The sequence below is a fragment of the Manis javanica genome, chromosome 1 (assembly GCF_040802235.1).
Source record: "Manis javanica isolate MJ-LG chromosome 1, MJ_LKY, whole genome shotgun sequence".
Lineage (NCBI taxonomy): Eukaryota > Metazoa > Chordata > Mammalia > Pholidota > Manidae > Manis > Manis javanica.
The window spans coordinates 124061801-124076480 of record NC_133156.1 but is presented as its reverse complement, the minus strand read 5'-3'; the positions used below and the strand labels follow the sequence as shown (position 1 = coordinate 124076480).

The following is a 14680-nucleotide window of genomic DNA, read 5'->3' as shown; positions in this document are numbered from 1 at the left end:
AATTAGACCCCCAGTAGATTGTAGTAATTTCTATTATTGAACTCTGGAGGAGGAAGGCAGCAAGATTCAATTCTGGATGTAAGTGAAGGGGACTCACTGTAGATGGCCCTTGACCCTTGACCCCTAACTGATAGGGAGAGAAGAGACAAGCGCAGGCTTACCATCTGCTCAGTCTGGGTATGGTTGACTTTATTTAACTGTCTGAAAGAGATTTACTTTATAAAGTGAGAAAGAAAGGCTGTCCAGATGGAACCAGCTTAGCAGAGGCTCCGTCCCTGAGCTCCCTGCCTCAGAGACAGCACAGGGCCCAGTGGTAGAGGCTGACATTGTCATGCAAGAGCAGCACCCCAGAGATGAGGAGCAGACAGCTGGCCTTGGCACAGAGTCTCCAGGCAGTAGATTCTGTAGGCTGGCACTACACATGCAGAAATGGCCCCATCAATTCTGTCGCAACCCGGATGCTAAAAGGCACAGGGTAATATGAGGGATGTAATAATAGTAACAGACATACAGTGCTTACTATGTGCCTCCGGAGCTCTAAGATTTTCTAGTAACTTACTCAATCCTCCCAACTCTGAGGTAGCTGCTGTTGCGGAGCTGGAGGGTCCCTGTCTACCACCTCCATCCTCTGCCCTCCTGCCCGCTGCTCTGTACTCCACAGGCTAGCTTTCATGGATGGCCTCAGCCTGGCTCCCTTGCCCTCTGGATTCCAGTTAGGTTCAGCCACTGCGGGTTCCAGCAGGAGGCACCAACATCCAGGAATGGGCACAGTAAGGTCCGGGCTGTGCTGCGGCAGTGGGAGTGTCCCTCCACCGGAACCCCGGGGACCGTCGTGCAGCGTCTCCCACAGGCAAAGCCGCAGCAGCTTCCATTCGGTGACACCCCGCGGCCAAGGAGTGGCAGCGGCTCCCTGATGTTGCCAGCTCTGGGGTGCCTCCCTGCACCTTTGTTATTTTCCCTAATTCTGCTCAATTTGGTAAGTAGTTTCTCTCCTTAACTCTGCCTAATTTGAAAATGCATCTGTTTCTCCCTGGGACCCTGAGTGATACTGTTACTGTCCCTCTTTGACAGATGATGGCACTGAATCCCTGAGAAGTTAGATAATACCAAGTAAGTGGTGGAGCTGGGACTCAAACCAGGCCCGCAGGCCATCTGGTCCCTGAGCTGGGGTCCGCACTTCACTGCCGACATAGTTTGTGAAGACAACCAAGATGTGACCCAAGGTAAGACCCAGGATTGAAACTTTGAGCTTCCCCACTCCACCAGGCTACCTCCACAGATCTGTCTGGCCAGTTTTCATGACTCCAGGCCACTATGCTCAGATTCTGGGTATAGTACCTCACTGGCAATTGCTTCCTTTCTGAGAAACATTCAGACCCCTTCCCAGACCATTATCTGTTCAGAGTGGTTTTGTTTACCCCCATTCAGACTCCAATTGGACTGCAAGGCTTCAGAATGAAGTGGACAGAGGACAGGGTGGACGGGGAGGAAGACTGCCACAGGCTCCCAGGCCTGTTGCAGAGACAGCACACAGTCCCTCCCTGCTGCTTGACAATCTTTCTGCCTCCCTCTGAGGATGAAGACAATTCACATGGATTCTAATGAAGCTCTGGATACAGAGGAAGCCAGAACTTGTATTCTTTCTGAGTAACATTTCACTCAGTTGGTAGAAATAATTAAAGAATGTACACAGTTGTGCTTCTCCTGCCTGACATCTTTCTTGAGGGGAAGGGGCTCCTCTTTCAGTATCGTGCAATCACAATTTTCTCAAACGTGAAAAAAATTTTAAATGTTAAATGGATAGATTCATACCTTACTGGAAAAGAAAGACATCTGAATCAGTGTCCACTAACTTTCCCAACAAGATTGATACCAAATGAAGTACTATTCTATAAAAAATTAACACTTAGCCATAAGAGCTTGTGAGTTAGAATAATTTGGTTTTGAAACTGCCTTTGAAGATATTTGTATCCTTCTTCTTATCTTTGGCATCCTTTATGTTTATGGGGTAATCTTTTAATTAACATGTGGTGGTTGAAGGCATGGACTCTTGGTCAAACTACCTGGCTTGGCCACTCTGAGTTTGGGGTCACCCAGCAGTTGGATCTGAGATAAGGATTTGGGTGCAAGTGGCTTACTTGAGAGGTAATGCCAGGAAGCACCAGGAAGGGAGTGGGGAAGTGGTGTAGGAAAGGGCAGACAGATGACACAGTGAACATTAAGGAGCAGGCTACCTAGGGGTGTCTGGGGTTCTGTTCTGAGGACATTCCTTGGAAAACTGTACAGAACATGCTTCAAGGCATCTAACCCAAGGGGCAAGCAAGGAAACTGGGTACTTACCTACCAGCTCCCATCCTGCATTTGCTGAGGGCTACCCCCTAGCATATGAACTCCCTGGAATTTCTGGCCTGTTGCCTTGCAAGCTAAGCTTGGTCCTATGGCCAGAGAAGCCCTAAGGAAAGAGTAGGGACCTGCTTGTTTCATGGAACCAGTGAGAACCAAGAGGGTGTATGTGGAGGACCAACAGCATCTGCTACAGTCCACCCCATCATCACTTAGATTCACCCAGGCATCTTTCTTGTCACAGAGTTTTCAAGATGGTTAGTCACAATTTCTAAGAGAAAAAAAATTACAGCAGACATATTAGTAAGAGAAGCTACAGTCCCTTCTGCTGCGATTAGTCCTAAGGCTCTAATTCTGCACATCATATTCTGGCTCCTTTACCCAACCCTGGATTCCCCTGACCCTCAGCCAGTCCTTCTGCTGGCCCAGGTTGCATGCCCAGTGGGATAAGTAGACCTTCATCCCTGAACCCCAGGTCTCCAAACCTTTCTCAATCTGTAGTTGCTACAAATGCCCATTCAGAGTAGAACCATCAAGTGGTACCCCAGGCTGCCCTCTGAGTCCCAGACATGCTTCTTCCTGTTTCCATTATGCAGAAGTAAGCCTGCCTCCTTGGGACAATCAGGATCAATCACACCTGTCAGTGTAAAAACCTTTTTTTCTTTTTGGCCTCCTGGATATAGACCCCAGACGTCTATACCAGGTGAGAGACATAACTAGATTAGGAAAGCCCAGCCTATGTTCCTTCGTATAGACATTTTTCCACCCCCATTCACTTCAGGAACCAGGATGGTTAGTCTAGTAGAAACCAAAGCTGTAGAAACAGGAAGCCAGACTCCCCAAGCAGGTCATTAGGAATGAAGGTAAGGGGCCACTTCCTACTTTCATTTTCTGGATCTGTGTATTCTGCTGAGCAGGGAGGAAAAAGCATTAAATTATGACTTGATACATATACTGCACATGGAAGGCCAGTGTCCCAAGCCTGTGGTGTATCTTCCCCAAAAGGCATCTTAGCTAAGTCTTGACTCCACGGTAAAGTGGCTCCTTCGGTCTGAGGCAATGTTATGTGGATTCCCATGCTGGTAAAGCAAAGTCTGTGAGTCCTTGGATAAAGGTGCTGGCAAAGGCACTATGGAAGTGGAAGGTAAACCATCCCCAGTAAGCATGAGTCTCTGTCTCCTTCCTGATAGGATGGGTCCAGTATAATCACCTTTCCACCAGTGGTAAGTTGATTCGTGGAGAGATAATACAAAACTGCCTCTCAGCAGCAGTCTCCAGTGTTGCCAGGTTAGGCATTTAGATATAGCAGTCACCAGATCGGCCTTGGTAAGATGGATCCCAGCTGTTGTTCCATCTGTCTCTGTCACTCTTAGAATCAAATTATAGATAAGATTTTCAGCAGTCTGCCCTCCAGCTGCGGAAGATGTGTATCTCTTTGTATGCGAGCTAGAGGACTCTTTACCTTCTCATTCTTCACTGACATGAACTTGTTACCTTCTTTCTTCAGTTACTAGTACAGTAAGCATCAGACAACAAACTCCCCAATCTCGGTAGTTACCGTTGCCCCAGATCTTTCAAGAGCTAGAGCTACGGCAAAAGCCGGGAGGTCATCCCTTTCTGCAGGTAGTTCACCGGAGTCCCCTGCAGGCGAGTGTCTTACGATGCTCCAACACACCGAGGGGCTTCTCCATCTCACTTTCCACCAAAAAAGAATCCTTGCTGCCTTCTGGCCAGTGAACTACCAGATTCCAAATCCCATTTGTGGGTCTGTCTTCTAGGACCACTTTCAGTTCATCCAACTCTCTTGGTTTGAGTCTCCAGAAATAGATCCTGAGACAGAGATCTAGCAGAAATATTTCATTTGGGAGATTAGCCCAGGAAGCATCAGTTAGAGAGTAGTAAATGGAACAGAAGACAGAAAATACAAGGTGCGTTAAGGAGCATTTTAACATTGTGGGAAAGGGGGCTCAGTCCCAGTGGGGACCTCTGGGTTGTGCTATAGAATGTCTGATTCAAGGGGAAAGAATGCTGGGGTATTTATCCACCTGTTTCATCGGTTGAGGTCCATTCCCAGGAGCATTAATACCCTAGATTTTCTGATCAGCTCTGTGCTGGGGCAGAGCATACTTCTGTGGCCAGAGAAAGCCCTCAGGTGGAGTCCCAGGAGTTTCCAGTAGGAAGCCGCTGTGACAAAAGGGAGCCACAAGTGCCGAGAGCCTCAGCACGCAGCAGCAAGGACCCGCCTGATTTGGTCAAGTTATTTATCGCCAGTTACTCACCACAGTCGCCAGGACTTACCCATCTTCCAGGGCATCTGGATGCACCACACAAAAGGAACCCATACCTCAAAGTAGCTAACACTTAAATCACAGTAAAAACTCAAGAATTTGAAACTGATTCTGAATCAGTAAACAATAGGACCCAGTGCAAAACGCATGAGACTGGATGTCTGGCATGTAATGGAGGATCAATAAAATGTATTGAATGACAGGATGAGGGCTCAATGCATGATTTCTAGCTCAAACTCCACTGATAATTACTCACAAGATAGCTGTGGATAAAAGACAACCCCCGGGCCTCCATTTCTTAATTTACACAATGCAAACATCTCTGTGATCCTAAAATTCTCTTGGATGCAACTAGGCTATGATTCACTACAGCACTACCAATGGAACAGAGGTTTCCCTCAGTTCTTGCACAGATGTCTCCTAGTCAGAGAGATCTCTTGATAATTCTCTATTAAACATCTCTTCCTCCCCATCACTCTCTATCCTCCTACTCTGATTTTAATTCATAGCGTAGAAGGTATTTATTCATTATTTGTTTACTGTCCGCCTCCTGCCACTAGAGTTCAAGTGCTCAGAGAGTAGAGATTCATGTGCTGTGTCCATAGTGGAATCACAGCACCTAGAACAATGCCAGACACATAGGAGGTTCTTGATGCACAGCCACTGACTCAGTGCGTGAGCTAAACAAACTACAAAGAACAGACTTTTGAGAAGAATATGTCCCATTTAAAGAAAGCAAACTTTTCAAGTGCTGGCAACACGGTTTCAGAATTACTCATGTGCTTCACAAATAATGCAGCTAACTGTACGCCCTACCCTTACCTAAATCCAGGTCCCCTAAAATCATCTTCTCAGCAGGGCTTTGCAGTCCTAGTCCTAATCATTCTTCATCTTGAAAGTAATCCAACTGCACACATTTACAATAATTAAAATTCAGTTCTATTTGCTTGGCCGGCTTTCCCTGCTGCAATGTTCCAGACCAGCGAGCTGGGCAGCAGCTGGTTTATTGCCACACGCCGGGCTTGTCTCTGCTCGAGGGCATATGTCAGAGCGTAGTGTGGACGGCTCCCAGTCTGCACTGAGCTTTCCCGATTTTGAATCCTGGCTTTGCTACTTAATGACTTGTGCAATATGGAGCAAGTTACTTAGCCTGTCTCTATTTCATCATCTGTAAAATGGGATCATAATCCATCCAGTTGCCTTTGCCATTCTCTCTGCTGCTCTGTGTCCCGGGAGGCTGACCCTTACAGACTTCAGCCCCCGGGCTCCCTTAGATTAGGCCACAGGGAGGCCCTGGGCAGGAGATTGGAGGGCAACACGGAAAGGGGGTTGCAAGCATTTGTCCTCAATGCCCGCCCTCCTTACCAGGATTGGGTAGTGTCTGGCATCCAGGACTGTGGCCACAGCACCCAGCAAGCAGTCTGCCACGGCTAAAGATGTCACCCTGTTCTGATGACCCTGTCCTCTCTCCTTGCTTCCTTCAGTCCAAGGTGTTAACAGTTTCCTGTTCTTGTGGCTTAACGGATGTATTCATATTCCTTGAAGATCCCCTTAATCTCAGCCATACCTCTGAGAGTACTCCCTTCATTAAAATCTCTTCAGTTAATCCTCTGAGTTGTGCTTTTCACTTTTTGCTAAATCCTGAGCAAAGCTGCTGGAGTCCATAGTGAGGCGTTAAATGAGTAAATGTATGTAAAGCAACTAGCACATTGTCTAACACATTGTAACTTCTCAATCCCTGTTAATAATTATTATCTGCATAACTAGATGAGGAAAAATTGTACAAGACAGCACATGTGAAAACATGTTGTTCAGAATTTATTTATGTTCTGTCTACTGGGAAAACCTGGCATTATATACAATCCTCTGGATATGATCTTGAGCAAGCTAAGAAATGGCCCAGAGATGCCTGTGGTTGCTGTGAGGATAGAAAATGATGCATATGACAAAGATAAGCACAATGTTGGGTAAATTGTAGGCACTCACATGTTACTGAATTAAGGGCTAGGGCCAGCATCACAGGGTCCAGACTGTACTTTGAAGAGGCCCCACACTTGTTTTAATGCTCTTAGTTAAGAATCTTGAAATTCTTAATAATTTTTTAACAAGGGATCTTGCATTTTTATTTTGTACTGGGCTCCACAAGTTATGTAGTCAGTCTCAGAGGAAGGGTTAACTCTATTTTTCAAATCACCAGTGTTACTCTTTTCTGCATCAAATATGGATTCATCAACATCTATCTAAAGGAAAATGAGACTCTTAAAAGATGACTTCTGTTGTTAAGATTGAATTAATCAATTAACCAAGATCTGCCAGAGAACTGGTATGTGTTAGGGCACTGTGCCAACACTTCTTTGAATCTAAAATTTCCTGCTTTGCAATTCCAGACATTGTTGGTCAACATGTGACAGGATTCGAATGATCAGGCTGTGAATCTTTCAGTCATATCTGTGGTATCTGAGTCTTGGGAAAAAAATTAGTTTCTTATTTCATCACCGAATTGTGACTTGGATTTAGACAGTGAATCATCCAAACTCAATGAGATGAACTGGCAGCTAAAATCCTCCAGTTAAAGGGTTTTAAAGTCCAAGAACATCATACCAAACTTGGTATAACTTGAGGGATGATGCTTAACTTTTCCAGGATTCCTAGTCTATAAAACTGAAAACACTAAGAAGCATCCAGAACTATTACCTCCTCCAGGTAATAGTTTGCACATAGTAGATGTGCTGTGACCTTGACAGATGCTGGAGTAAGAACAGAACACAAATTTGTCCTCTTAAGGAAAAAATGACTCAGCAAGGCATTGGAGGAGGCAAAACTGCGCCCAACACTTTCTGATGGTTGTAGCCACATGTGCAACCCTTTGAAATGCTTCTTGTTCATTCCACATGTAGAGGTACATCCTGACTGAAAGATGCAGTAAACAACAGACATCATTCAGCACACACTAATTTCTCAGGGGAAAAAGAAAGGCTAAGAAGTGGGTCTTATATGTTTGGCTGACCTAAAAGGATTAAATGGAGCAGAATCTAGGAGCATAGGTGTGGTAAAGGGATACGCTTCACTTTCTTTAAAATGAACCATTAAATCGTAGCACTTCTTTCTTGTTTACATATTAACAGACACACACACACACACAGCCAATGTGTCCACCTTTACACTAGTTAATTCCATGTCTAAGATACAGTGAAATAAGGGAATTAGGGTAAATATGGAGAGTGGGTAACGGGGAGTTGGTAGAGAAGGTAGCTCTCTATTTGTGTAAGTAGTTCTAAAAACAAAGAGGTTAGTATTCATCTCCATGATTTATACATTCTCTGGTTGTTTTCCATTAGGCTGTGGGTTACTTAGGGTCAGCACTTGGTACAGAGATAGTCTCCATATGGGTTTAGCCTGGAAGAAAGAACGAATGAAATGCAGTGGTCTTTTCCACTTCCCAGGAACAATGCTGAAACAGAGGTACAGCATCTTTTCCCCTTCAGGTGCTCTTGATAGTCAGATATTCCTGAATAAAAATACCTGAGGAGAGGAAATAGACACAAAGTATGATTTGTTCCAGGGCTTCAAAGTCTCAGCGTGCTGTCTCTAGATGGCGACCAGGGCATGCTCCTAAGCAAGCCCCTGCCGTTGGTTATCTTCAACAACTTTTGGGAGCAAGTACTGAGAGAAAAAAGGACTCAAGCCCAGCTACCAATCCTGGGACATCAGTTTTGAAAACCCCCCAAGGCCGACAAGAGTGGGGAAGTACTCGTGGACCAAGTCAGTGATGAGTCAAAGAGGCAGCCTCATCAACGTGGCTGTGGCTAAATGGTGTTTATTGCCAGAATTATCAGATATTGGTTGTGTTGGTTGTGGGTTTCTATATACAATGGGAGATGGGTATGACTACTTCATATGTTAATGAGCCGTCTGATAGTAGAGGGTGTAATAAATATTTGTTGGGTGAATGTTGTTGAGTGGACAGGGCTCTGGGAATTCACATATTCATTATTAAAAATACTAATTTGTTACTATGGGTTAATTCTTTTCATAAAGAATGGGATATCCCACCTGGCTTGGAGGTTGGGGATTCTCAGTCTGCCTTGCCTGGGGGAGGCAGTTGACCTTGTCCTTGTCATCCTACTATTCTTTATTTACTTCCCTCTCATAGCTTCTCCTCCTGTCCTTTTTCCTCCCTGAGAGAGGAGGTAGTGTCAGAGTCAGGGTTAAAGTTTATTTCACCTGGAAAGTGAGGAGAAGGGACTGCCACCATCTCATCTCTTCTCATCCTCTCTGTTTTGTCAGCTCCTATCCCTACAATCTCTTGTCTTCTCCAACACTTCAATGTCCACCTTCTACGTTATATCTTCTTGTTTTTCCATGTCTATCTCCTCTCTTCTAATTGCCTTATCATAATCAATGTAGGTCTTGTTGATTAAGCTAAATAATAAAAGTCATGAAAATGCACATTGCATGTTTTCCAACAGATTAGATATTATTTTATTAATGGCAATACTTAAATACATTTTGCCCCCACTCACATACATTCCTTGGTCTCCCATATTATTTCCAAACCCTGATATTAGAATTTCTGTCATCAAGGTGTTTCAACCTATTTTTTCTCTACTACCATAACTATTGTTAAATGAAAACACTTGGTAACAGAACCAAGCACTACTACTATACAAGTGGAAAGAAAGAAATACTGCTGTAGGCGGGGACGCTTGTAGGAGACTTAATGAAAGGGTATCTTGCTGTGACCCTACTTACCCCAGAACAACTCAGGAGACATGGGCCCACGCAAGAGATTTTATTATCTGAAGGAGAAAATGGCTGCCCCCAGAGAGAGGGAGCAGCAGCTCGTGGGTGAGGAAGCGCATTTTTAAGGAGTAGGGGTAGGGTATGTTCTGCATTGGTGACTGGTTCTTAAGGGGTGGGCAACCATCTGGTCGGTGGTGATTGGATCTTAAGGGGTGGGGGTCTTAGTGTGCCAGAATTTGCCTTCACTTAACATAGAAGGACAAACTGTAGTTGACCTTTAAAAATGTATGGGTCCAAGTAGGCCAAGAAGAGGAAGGAGAGTATTTTAGGTAGAGGAAATGATGTGAAACAAGGAACGAGCTGGACATGCACAAAGTATAGGAGGAGGGAAGAAAGCAGACTGGAATGATCGAAGCTCCATGGAGCACAGCAGAGGGACAGGAAGATAAAAACACTACATGATGGGCAAATTGAGGTCATGTTGAGTAAGTACCAAGCCAAGGGTTTAAATTTGACCTTTATCTTGGCCCAGGTGGTTTTGAATACAAATAACAGAAAGCCACTCCAAGTAGGGTAGGTTAGAGCAAGCAAGATAAAACAATAAAGGGACTGGAGGAACTCAAGGAAGAATGGGCAGCTGGGTCCCCCAAGGCCTGGAACCAGGAGTGAGAAGCTGTCGGGAGCCAGTGCTGCTGTTTTCCCAGTCTTGATGCCTCAGCTCTACCCTGGTCATGTACTCTCTCACCTCAGTTTCTCTCCAAAGATCTGCCTCATCCTTTCCTCCCTGCACAAAGCTTTTCTGTTTCACATTTGCCTGGTATAACATAATCTACCACCAATCACAGGTTTACATCTCAGTTCAAATGAACAGCAGAGGTTACCAGCATCTTTGACTTTCAATTCCAAATTTCCGTGAAAGAGAATCTCAGTGTCTATTCCTAGTACAATAATAGGAGTGATGTCGTATTAAATAGACACAACTTCTGGGACTCACCTCTAGGACAGATGAGCTCTCAGAAAAGAGATGGGGGACTGCAAGCCAAGCAGATTCATTAAGGGATGTCTTCCATAGTGTTACAGCTAAAGGAATGTCTCAGAGGCAGGGGAAGAAATCATGAAAGTCATCTTGGGTGGCTTCACCAGGGAGCAGGATGGGTTAGAAGGGAAGATTCTGGAGGCAGGAAGGCCAAAGAGCTGCTTTTTGAATCTAAGTATTGAATGCTAGAAACAATGTGGTTATGGTCAATCTGACCACCATTCTCTAGAAAAATATACTTAGTTCAACAAATATAACTCTGCATTAGTCATAGAGAGGAACATTTCTTATTTCATACCTCAGATCTAAGCCTGAGCTATTTGATTATATATATGTGTGTGTGTGTATATAACTTACATGTTCTCTGTTGATCTCTTTATCAAGTGGTTGTCCAACTTCCTGCTTTGAAGTTAGAGAACTTGGGAAAACCTGAATTAGTAGTAGGAATCCAATAAAATGAAGTGCATTCCCTGCTGTGTGATAACTTAACAATAAAGGGATTGGAGAAACTCAAGGAAGAATGGGCAGCTGGGTCCCCCAAGGCCTGGAACCAGGAGCAAGAAGCTGTCGGGAGCCAGTGCTGCAGCTTTCCCACTCTTGATGCCTCAGCTCTACCCTGGTCTAGTCTAATGACTACACTGGATTTTATAATAAATTCTCTTTCCCTGAAGCTGGTCAAAATTTATTTTTCATCTTTTACTACTAGTTAATTCGACTGGTTAGCTGAAGTCATAGCAGTCAGTCTCAGGCCACACGTGGGCAGTCAGTTTCATTCTGTCCCTTGGCCACAAGCCATATCCTAATGAGGCTCCATTCTCAGGTCCAGTTATGGGAGGGTTGGGAAAGCAGAGACCAAAGCACTACCCTGGTGTTTGGAAAACAATAAAAATGCTAGCACTCTTCTGACATCGTTTTTTACCCTCTAACATCTTCAGCTTGCTCCTGGTCCCTAGTGACCTGCTACTCCCTGTGTTCTGACAGTGTCGCTGGGGGGTGGCCCTCTATCAGTGTTGGATGTGCTAGCTATGCCTCCCATCTGCAGACTTGCTTCCACTTCCAATGGAATAATATTGTGACAATATCTTGTTTGTGTTTTTAATAACTCTGTACCCCACTCAAGGGACTAAATAAACAAGAAAAAAAAATGTACAGCCTTATATATCAAGAAGGCGAAAAGAAAGGCAGTATGTTGGTTTACAAGGTCTGCTGTAATAAAATACCAGACTGGGGGGCTTACACAACAAACACTTTTTCCTTGCAATTCTGGAGGCTAGAAGTGTCAGATCAAGGTAAGATTTCTTCTGAGCCTCTCTCCTTGGCTTGCACATGGTCACCCTCTACTGCTACATACGTCCCTAGTATCCCTCTCTGTATGTCCTAATCTCCTCTTCTTAAGTAGACACTGGTCAAATAGGAATAGGCCTGCCTATACGGCTTTATTTGACTTTCATTACCTCTTTAAAAGCCCTATTTCCAAATACAGTCATATTTTAAGGTACTGAGAATTAGTACTTCAACACTGAATTTTGGGAAAACACAATTCAGTCCATAAAGGGCAGCTCTGTGGTTGGTTAATTCAGCATTTCAATTACAGCCTCAGGTCCCAGGCATTGCCATCTCTATGCTCAGTCATGCTCAACATAGGAGATTTTTCCTCAAGTAAGCTCCCCTCTTGCAGTTCTGGGAATCACAGCCAGATGTGCCAACACCCAGGAGAATAATCAACTGTCTCTTCCTTTGTATGTGTTTTTATAACACTTTTCCAAAGGACCCAGCATAGACCTCTTTCTTTCTCACTGGCCAGCATTTCTTCACGCACACAGGCTTAAACTAATCACCAGCAAGGGAAAGAGACTGCCAAGGCTGACTTGAGCTAATCACAATTCATGCCCTGGGGTTGGGGCCCACCTTCCTGAGAACACAGTGTTGCTTTTTTTAAAAAAAGGAAATACCTACACAAAATCAGGTCCTATTGGGAAAAGGAAGGGGAGAAATGGAAACCGTACAAAAGAAAGCAGAGAAATGCAACAATATCTGCTGCAATAGTTTGTCCTCTAGCTTCCATGGACCATGTCCTTGAATTTCAACCATGACTATAGACCCTGGTGATTGCTAGTGTAAGAGCCCCTGGTAAAACCAATCTTTGCACCTGCAGTAAGGAGCCCTATTAGTATGGGTGTGGGGGGTGCTGACTCTTCCAGTTTATGTCTCCTCTTTCCCATACCATGACCCCACCAAATTTAGCTGCATCTTTTTGACACAACCAGCAACCTCTGCTCAACTAACAATCCTGATCTCAGTTGCTGTGAAGAAAATGTAACAAACCTCCCTAGCTAGCAATTTGGCAAATAGGGATCATTGAGAGCAAAAGGAACTGGATAAGAGAATAGGGATCACTCAATGCAAATTCATCATCAATGTTAAGAAAATAACTTGAAAACTGTCATACAAATTGCAGGGTACCAGTTGGGGCAACCTTTACATGTGTTGCTTAGCACAGAGCATGTATCAATATCATTCAGAAGCTATTACTTTACTGCTAATAATGAAGCTTAGAAGAGCTTCCTATTTTGTTGTTGATTTCATTCTTGTATTGTTCACGTCCAGAAAGGAGAATCAGATTCTTCTGCTGCTCTATTTTTCCCTCAGACCATAACAAGAAGCATTTAAAAATCTAATAAGTGCAATGAAAAAACATACTGCGTATTTTAATCTTCCATGAGTCTCCGACTGTTTTACAATTCATCTGAGCTACAAATGACTTTGCTCCCAAGAAATAAAGATTATCTTGTTTTGCTTTTGATAAGCAAACAGCAAGGTATGAATATATAATGCAGAAAGCAAGCTTGCTTTCTTCTATAACTTCTATTTAATATTATCAAATTCTTTCTAAATATGAGTACTTGATCACTTATTTAAAATCACTTTCCCCACTCCAGCTCTCCTTCAGCACATGAATGACACGTTGGATTTGATTCTTATTTATGTATCCATCTATAGCCTTCACCAACATCAACCAATCACAACTTTAGCCTTCTGCTTTGGGCATTTGTTTCTATAAGCACAAAGCAGAGGGAGGAAAGGGGCCTTTCTTTGGAATGAATTGAGCCAGGGAATATTGAAGAGAGTGGGTCACAGGAAGCACTGGCCACCAGAGTGGTGGCTAGTAAGCCACGTGGCAAGTGAGACAAAAGGAATCAGGATGAAAAGGGATCTGGGAATCAAGTCATGGGCTTAAGCAACCAGGGAAGAGGTACTGAGAAGAGGTGGAAACTTTAATATCTACTTTAAGTGTCTCTTATGAACATAATAATAATAATAATAACTAAATTTTACTGAGAGCATATTCAGATGAAGTTTCCAAAAAGTAAGCCATGCCTAACCATGAAAAACAAACATGGCCACCTGATATTCCTGGTAAGTCACTGCTCTGAGGTACTTAACTGCAAGCCAGCTGCTCATCAGTCAATAATGCCCTAGAAAAGAGTTATCTGTTGAAGGATATGTTGGACTAAATGATTTCTAACTTTCTTTTATGCTGAATCCATGATCCCTTAAAAATCAGGAAAGCTACTTGATTCATGGAATTTGTTTAGAAAGTATTTAATCAAAGCCCCAATAGAGAAATACCCACATATAGAAACACTCTTTGTGGCATCTCTGGATTCTCTGCCTCCTAGATTCATAAGATCAAAAAATGTGCCTCTTCTCCCATTCATTCATCAGTCAGTATTCACTCTACATAAATATAATGAGCTCCATCTAGGTGCTGGGTTTTGTACAAGGCACAGCAAACACAAACATGAAAAGACATAGGTTTGCACTCATAGAGCTCATAGGCCATTAGAGGAAGCAGACAAATAAATCATATAAATAAATAAATTACATTGCTTAGAATAAGTAAAACAATAGGAGCATGCACTTGGTAGAGAAAGAGTTATGGACTCCATCTCCGGAGCCAGTGAAAGCTTCTTGAAGAAAATGAGAGCTAAACTGAGTTTTAAAAGACAGATAGAAGTATTCTAGGTAGACAAAGGAGTAGGGTATTCTGGAGAGAGGGAACAGAATGGTCAAGGAGTCAGGAAGGGAACATGCACTGGGGTTGAGTAGACACTTGATGGCTGTACTTTTGCCATACTAAGGAATTTGGAGATCATCTGGTGGAGAGTAGGAAGCCACCATCAGGCCTACATACTTAGAAGTGATGCCCACTTGAATTCACTGCCTATTCTGTCCAATCCACCTAACCAGGCTGCCTTTCCTGCCTCCT

General features: G+C 43.7%; 1 long non-coding RNA gene across 1 annotated transcript; it reads left to right on the top strand.

The window, feature by feature from the left end:
• The first annotated feature begins 477 nt into the window (after positions 1–477).
• LOC140848945 (uncharacterized) lies at positions 478–1842 on the top strand. Its single transcript, XR_012130280.1, has 3 exons — positions 478–976; positions 1072–1223; positions 1429–1842. It is a non-coding gene; the product is annotated as an uncharacterized lncRNA (long non-coding RNA).
• Positions 1843–14680: the final 12838 nt, after the last annotated feature.